This window comes from Hibiscus syriacus, unplaced genomic scaffold (genome assembly GCF_006381635.1).
Source record: "Hibiscus syriacus cultivar Baekdansim isolate YM2019G1 unplaced genomic scaffold, ASM638163v2 tig00111210_pilon, whole genome shotgun sequence".
In the NCBI taxonomy this organism is placed as follows: Eukaryota; Viridiplantae; Streptophyta; class Magnoliopsida; order Malvales; family Malvaceae; genus Hibiscus; species Hibiscus syriacus.
The window spans coordinates 31,314-39,848 of NW_024063021.1; the positions used below are offsets into that span (position 1 = coordinate 31,314).

Genomic DNA, 8,535 nt, shown 5'->3' on the forward strand with positions numbered 1-8,535 from the left:
AAAGACAAGGTACAGAAAGACGAGAAGTCAAGAGCAAGTGCATTAAATCTACTCGAAATCATGTCCATTTGATCCGTCAGAGCGTCGAACCTAGCATGATAGTCATGTCACGAATCCATGTACATTGACTGTAGAGTGAGCTGCTGGGAGGACATCTATATGACACATATCTCAATCGCCAACTACTGGGAGGAAATCTCAGTGAGATGAGACTACACATAGTGATGTGGGACTCCATAGTTGCAAAGCCCTAATTGAGCTTCTCAAACAACATCCAAAAGTGTGGAGGCATCGCGCTATAATCCTCACCACCAACCGAGAAGGCTCATCAGGAACGTGATTCACCAGATCATCGACATCATGCATCTCGTCATCATCATGAGGATAGGGCGGTGGTGTCGTTCCGAAAAGAAATTTTATTCCATAAATAAATAGATCATCCCCAATAATGATGTTTTTGTGAGAATCAGAATATCAGTACAAGATTTCTATTAAAAGCTATAAGGCAATAAAGTTTGGTATGGAATTGAATAATCAGACCGAATCGAAATTTCACGAAAATTTGAAGGATGATAGATAAAGATTGGAAATATTATTTTCAAATTTTAGATCAGTGAAATTTAATGTGGATCAGTGAAATTGAGTCGATTTTTCATGTTTAGCTGAAATTGGAAAATTTAGTGACTAAATTGCAATTTTCAAGGAAAAGGTGGAAAGTGGATTTTTATTTGTTCATCTTTGACTTTGAAGATGATATAAATAATATGGTGTCATGGATGACGTTATAGCAATGGAAAAGTGAAAATTATCATATTTTAGTAAGGTTACAATGGTAATTTCTAATTAAATGAATTTTAAATTCTTTAATATTAAATTAAGACAAGTGTATATATTAATTAGGAAGATATATCATGAATTTCAGCCCCTCTTCTTGCTCAAGTCGTGCACCCCATAGCTAGGCAAGGAGAAATTTTGATTTTGATTTTTAAGCTTATTTGATTAATTTTTTTATTTAGCTATTAGAGATAGAATTAATCCTCTTGAAATTCTATATTATTTGGTCTAAAAATTACATGCAAATCATGCTTATATGATGAGATTGGAGATTAGAGTTTATTAAGGACATGTTTGCTTTTGAAGATTATTTTGTTATTGATGTTGTAGATTTATTCTAAAGCATGTGTGATGATTAAAATTATGTGTAGAAGTCTATATGATGTTTGGCCATGACCTAGGGTTTTGGGTAGTTTGTGATTTGGTTAAATTATGATAGGGCTTTAATTGTAGAAACCTTGAAATGTTGATTAGAGATAAAATCCATGCTTGAATCAAGTGAAAATCAAGAACCCTAAACCCTAGAATATTCAACCTCAAGGAAATAATTGGTGAAAAATTATGAAAAATTTCCCTATGCTTGGAAATGATGTTTGAAAGGTTCTACAAGCTTTAGAAAGTTATTTGGACCAATTTGTAATTTTATGAAATTAGGGGACCTATTCAACAATTTTGAAAAGTTATGGGGATAAAGTGAAATTGTTCACTAGATATTGTACTAAGCTGAAAATTAATGTTAGAATGTGAAATTGGACTATTTTGGGAAGTTGACAAAGTTCGAGTACTAAATGGCAAATATTAAGAAAGTTAGTGACTTAAGTGGTAATAGTGGAATTGTTGAGGTATTGGGCTGGAAATTAGATGCTGGAAATTTAATTAAATTGTTTAAGACTTGAATTGAAGTTCAAGGGCAAAGGGCTATTTAGAATAAAATGGGAAAGTTGAGATGAATTCTAAAAGAATTCATAAATGGTAGTTATTATGTAAAGTTGAAAATGTTATGTGAAGTTTGGGTGAATTTGGAAAAAAAAAGGGACTTCAATGGTTAACTTGAAGTGTTAAGGTCAACATTTATGTTGCGACATGGAATTAGTATCGCATGACCATTGAAAGATTTTTAGGAATATATTTTCTAATGTGTGTCTATGTTAGTGAGATTCTAACATGTGGTTTGAAATGTATATGTCTTATAATAATGTCCATTTAGATTATGATTGAAATCAAGATCAAGTAATATAAAAGCTAAGGAGAAGCTTAAGGATGAATGTGAATTTCTAAGGAAAGTTTGCAAGCTAAGGACACCAAGTGAGTGCATATTTAATTTGTATTTATGTCATCATGCAAACATTGGCTTGCGATGAGCCAATGACATAGTTTTTTTTGATAAAACAGTGACATAGTTACTATAGTAAGAAGTGACTCCTAATATTGGGTGACTTTGTGATTCATGTATATATGTTCACGTGGTAAGTTGGTAGAATTAGTGAATAAGTTAAGGAAGCAAACTAGTAAAATCTGCCTATACTTATGACTTGAACAGTAAGTTTAGAAAATCACCATAAATTCTATAGAATTGATTAAAAAATTATTTTTACACCACTGGATTTTTATATCCGTATAGTTTTATTGAAAATAAATGGGTACTGATTCTGAGAAGTATACAAAAAGAAATGAATTTTTAACCAATGATATGTCAGAAAATAGGGCATCAGATTCTGTTCAAAACAGCTTCTATAAGTCAGATTTGAAAATTTATTATAAATTATACAAGTTGAACTATAAAAAATTTCTTATAGGGTTAGATTTGTGTTCAAGTCTAGTTTCTATTGGTACAAACATAATAATTTTTAAGTATATATATTAATATAGAATAATATTTCTTTGAAGGTAGTGAAAACTGCCAACATATAAAGTTTTGTCATAAATTGTGTTTTCATGTTACTCTTATGTTATATGCTGTTATAAATTTTCGAAATGAGTCAACTTTATTATAATTGGGATGATAATTATGGTATTTATTACATGATGAATATGATGTGTATATGTTAAAGAAAGGTAATTGACGATGATCATGATATATAAATGTTATATGGAAATGAAATGTTTAGTGTATGAACTGCCAATTATGTTATGATATGAAAAGTTAGATATGTTGATATCTTTGATTATTCAATAACATATAATAATTAATGGAAAAGCCCATTGTATGTGCATTGAGAGTCGTAGGTACACTTGGCATGCCAGGAAGTTGAGTAAAGTTCAAATAAGTTATGGTACATTCGTGTACATTATGTATGGCACCATTGGTGCATGTGATATGATTTACACTTTGAGTGCATCCTATGATGATGATTTAGCTCACGTACCTTGCATTATCATAAATATGCATTGGGCTATGAATTTGAAATTAAGCTATGAATATGAAAATAGGTTATGAGTTTGGAAATAAGTTCTAAATCAATAATGAATTCGGAAATGTGAATGTATTGGTTATGAAAATGAAATGTGAAAACGAATGTGAATGTGAAAGATGAAAACGAAATATGAAAGTTCTGAAATATATAAGAATGAAAAGGAATATGATATGATTATTATGTATGATAATATTTATCATGGTTTTGAAAAAAATCATGAGATGATGTATGTTTTTCAGGTTCATGATGAAGAAAAATTGTTTGAATAAATCAGTTTGGATATTTATGATTTTATTTGAATTAAGTTTAACGTTTTAAATTGTTAATGTATTTTATGTTTTTTATAAGGATATATATTGTTTTAATGTTGTTAAGTTGTCTAATATTTTACATCACTTTAGTTTGTTTATAATGGCTCACTAAGTGTATTCTTAGCGTGTGATGATTTTTATGCGTAGGTAAAGAAGAGCAAGTGAAGTAAGGAGTTGAGTTTGGTATCAATCAACAAAGACTAATTACATATATCAGTAATGACATCCTACTATTTTTAAATTTTCTAGATGGCATGTATACAAATAAGAAATGTCTAAGATATGTTATTAGGGTTATAAAAATGAATTTAAGTTTTATGTTTTAGATAAAAAAATATATATTTGTAATTAGAATAAAGAAATATTTTAAATTAGATAGTTTGTAGGCAGTTTACTTTATGATATGAAATAATATAGAACTGTCTAGTTGCTGCATAAAACTAATATTGATTCGAATGTTTGAATTTATTGAAAGGATTAAATGGGTTAAATTTTAAAAGTTCAAATTTGTACTAGGTTTTCAACTATAAAATGTATGTAAAAGCTATGTGACATATTTGACTCGTATTTGGGTACGTAAACGGGTTAAGGGTGTTACATAAAGTTTATCCTTTTATTGTGTCAAAAACAGTAAGGCCACCATATATCAATAGTACGAAGGGAAGAATATTTACTTCCGGATAGTTGAAACCACCAAGAGATAATCAGGTATAAGAATCGCTTAAGGTAGTCTAAGACACCCGCAATCCTACCAATTTCTAATCTGGTGCCTACATGGTCTTTCTCATTAGCGATCTCTATAAGCTCTAGACCAAAATCAATATCTGAAGCTGAAGCATCTATAGTAATATATATGGGTTAAGATCCACTTACACAATGTAAAACTCTTTAGTTTTAACAGATTTAAGATCGTTGGATAAGTGAAAACAAATGACTAGAATTGAATCTTTTTTTTTCTCAGTAAATATCTTCAAATTTCCTATTTTTAATATGTCATATGTTTTTACTCATCTAACGCTTCTAAATCTATGTAAAACTAAAAGAGTTTTATATTGTGTAAGGGGATCATATCCCTATATTTAGCGGGTACAATATATAGATAGATAGATAGATGACAATAAAAAAATATTAGAAACAAAATATATATTCTTGAATAGTGCGTGTATAAATATATGAGCGTAAATTGGACAATATATATTACAGTGGGTATAATGAATATAAAATTATATGTATATATAAAAAATCAAAATAGGGGATTATGAATTGATTTTTTTTTTGAAATTTAAAGAACATTAGAAGTATATATGATAGATTATTGTGCAAAAATACTAAACTAATATAGTACGCTACAAGAAAATATACATTTAATTACACACGAACGATGACACACACTAATTTATGACTTGCAAAAAATGTGTGTCATAAAATATGTCATGTTTTTTAAAATCTGAACGATTTATGACTTACAATAATGTGTGTCATATTTAATAGTCATAATTCAAAAAATTTGCAAAAACATGGAGTACACTTTTTAATTATGTGTCATCTGTAAAAGTCTTCTTTTAATTTCCCCTATTATTTTCATCCTTTCCCGCTTCTTCCCCCCTCGATAATCAATTCACGCCTAATGTTTTCTACTCCTTTCATTCTCTCATTTTCTCTCATGCTTTTCATTCCGATTCTCTTCTTCTTGTTAGGCCCGATTTTGAATCCCCAGCCTCTGCCGCCCATTTCCGCCTCCGATGAACTTGACAATCTCCGTCTCTTCCACCACGCCACCATCTCTCCCTCCGCCTCGTCCCACCTCTCCTCCTCCTCCTCCCCTAAATTCACTTTCCTTTTCTTGACCAACACCGACCTCTGCCTACGGGGACGAAGATGTCAATGGATGACGAAGAAGCCTACGGGGGCTTCAGCCAAGTGGATACAATGATCATAAGGGTTTTTGTCCCTCCTATAATGGTAGAGGTATCTTTCTAATAATGAACCTTTCTCACAACATGGATTGATGACTTTGGTTTGGTAGATGACAATTAAATGTTGTGATGTTTAGCAACTGATATGCAATTTTCTCTCAGTATTGGGAGAAGGTGGAGTTTCTGTTCCAAATTATTCCCAAACTCGATGTTCTTAGTATTACAGGTGGTACCATCAAGGTTAGTCATATTTGGGTTTCAGTTTTTTAGCTTATTTGTTCCTTGGAAATGGAAATTAAGTATGATGTTTTGTTATTACTGATTTTGCAGGGGTATGGATGCCCTGGTCTCTCGCTTACTGCAAGTGCTATTGCAAGTGCAGAGATTGCTAGGGTCGATGCAAGTTGCTCAACTTTTATCTTGGTGCGTTCATCTCTAGCCATTCTTACCATTGGTGAGATCTGTGAAACGGCTTTCCATATTTTTTTTTAATTTATGGATTCACTTTGTTATGGTTTTCTTTAGAAAAAGGTAAACAACTAATCACGATCTTCTACATTCGCATGGACCATCAATGATAACATTATGCGGGACAGAGGAACAGAAGCAGAAGTATTTACCTTCTTTGGTTTGGCCCAGTTAAAAACTGTAGCTTGTTGGGTAGGTGTTATTTTTCCGCATTATCTTCCTGTTTGATCCTTAGTGTCTTTTTGAGCCATAATTGAAGAAACTTAATGTTATCTTTAGGCTTTGACTGAGCCTGACTATGGAAGTGATGCGAGTTCTCTGAAGACAACTACAACAAAGGTCTATCCACAACCTTGCATTTTAGTTTTCACATATATTTGTTTAATATAGCTAATTTCAACCACTTATCAAAATTCTAACTTTTTTGTTATATCATTTTTGCTTTCATCTTAAACATTCAGGTCGAAGGAGGTTGGATACTCGAGGGACAAAAACGCTGGATAGGAAACAACACTTTTGTAGATGTATTGGTTATCTTTTGCAGATCCAAAGGGAGGAGCCAGAGGGAGACCTGGAGGGAGGCCAATGAAAGACGACGATGGAGTATGGGATGGAGAAGAGCCTGATACATGGAAACGTGTAGATGAAGCTGAGGTACTTTTTTTCCTTCAATGGATTTTTAAAAATCGATGTGGCTATTGGATATGATTAGTGATGCAAGAGTTCTTCTTTGACAGCTTGCTTGTCGGGTTCGCGAGATGAGAGAGTCGAGAATAGCTCTGGTGGAACAGAGTTTGAGCGTAAAGCAACTACACCAGCGGGAAGAGTGCTTAACACTCTGCAATCGTTCCCTCGTGGCGTGGAGTGTGTTTATCCACTTGGACTGGGGTAAATCTTCTCAACAACTTCTTATTAATTGATATTCATTTTTTTTGTTTAGTTTAGAGGAATTCACTCTAATTCAATCTAGTTATGTCTCATTAAGATAAGACCGTGAGAGAAGTTAGTTTTATTATTAATTATTGTACTAATGTAATTACATGAATTGTTGCCTGGTCTTTTTTTAGCCTTAACTGGAGTAAGTGGATCCTCAATTTCATCTACTATAAGTTTTTCTTCTGACCTCTGTGTTTTGTACGATTGGCAAAATAGTAGACAACAAGACCTTCAGGTTGGTCAATGATTCATCTGAAAGCAGTCGCGTTGAGAAAGATCATATCGACAATAACGTCCATGGTATATTTTTTTCCTGTCTTCCGTATGTTTTATGCAGATTATACTTCGTAATAGACTTTAATAACATCATCACTCTCACAAACTGTGTATCTGCAATCTAAAATATATAGGTATTTTAGATGGGTATCACTTGTCTGAATTCCTCAATGAGCTGCTTTTCTCCCTTGAATATTTTAATTTAATACCTAAAACTCTAATGCCCGTAATTTTCAGTAAATGAAATGCCAGTGAATTATGTAATTTGTTTGGTGAAACTTTGCAGAGAAGTTGATGTATTTCTCTGAAAATTTTGATGCAAAGTTGTTTCTGTCCCGGATACGCCAAGATACACCTGCTGCAGACTTGGAGGCTGGAGCTCTTACACTAAAAACAGATCTCCAAGGGCGGAATCAGTAGAGGAAACAATTGGTTAAAGATAATTTTGACTGCTTTGTTTAATGCAAAACAACAATTGATGGTAAAACACCTCTCTTCACTTGATTCTGGTACTACTTTAACTATGGAAGTGCAATTTTCTTATGGGCTAAAACAAATTTCTTGGCATACTCTTTGCCATATAAGTTCATAGAATTTTAGTTGTTTGCAAACAGTGCTAATTTGGGGATGGTACTTGCATAGATATCGAGTCAAAACTGAAGCGAATCGAGGAAGACCCCGAAGGTTCAGGGACAGTTCACTTGTACAAATGTATGCAAGGAGTATGTTCACATGCAGAATGGGCCTTTGAGCCTCTATTTGAGAGACAGGTTGGTTAACTGCAGGTGTTGGTTTGCTTTCAAATTCATTTATGATTGTGCTACTCAAACATGGGATATGATTTTGTTGTGGTAGACGTGAAGTGACGGATTCTTGTTGTTGTCTAATATGTTAGTTGACTCAATGCCTTGAATTCCTGAATGCTTTACCCGAATTCCATCGTCACTGTCGTGGTTTGGATGGTATAGTTTCGGCGATTGGTCGGGTAGCTAGTTTTACTCCACTGTTGCTATATAGTTGCAAGTTATTGCACATATATAGATAAGTGTAGATAGACAGTCATAAGAGCTCAACTAGGCGTCTCGTAGTTACGGTGACAGTCGATATGTTGGCAGGTTCAATGAATTTGGGGTCAACGGTGGGCCTGCAACGAAGGAGTTGATACCAAAGCTTGATCTTGCTAAGAAACACATATCTTCGCAGGTCTATGTGTATTTGTCGGATATCGAAGTAGGATATTCCTTTTCTCTCTTAATCATCTGCGATGAATTTCTTTCTTTTGTGGAATATTAATTTCGTGTTAGATGTTAATATGATATATGATTTTCATATTGTGGAGACCTTTCTTAAACGCAGGTTAAACAATTAGTTTCGGCCGCT

The 8,535-nt window shown here is 33.0% G+C and overlaps 1 long non-coding RNA gene across 1 annotated transcript; it reads left to right on the forward strand.

The window, feature by feature from the left end:
* Window positions 1-6,059: 6,059 nt before the first annotated feature.
* Window positions 6,060-6,482, forward strand: LOC120156008. The gene is made up of 3 exons (XR_005519026.1): window positions 6,060-6,135; window positions 6,223-6,282; window positions 6,405-6,482. It is a non-coding gene; the product is annotated as an uncharacterized LOC120156008 (long non-coding RNA).
* The last annotated feature ends 2,053 nt before the right edge of the window (window positions 6,483-8,535 follow it).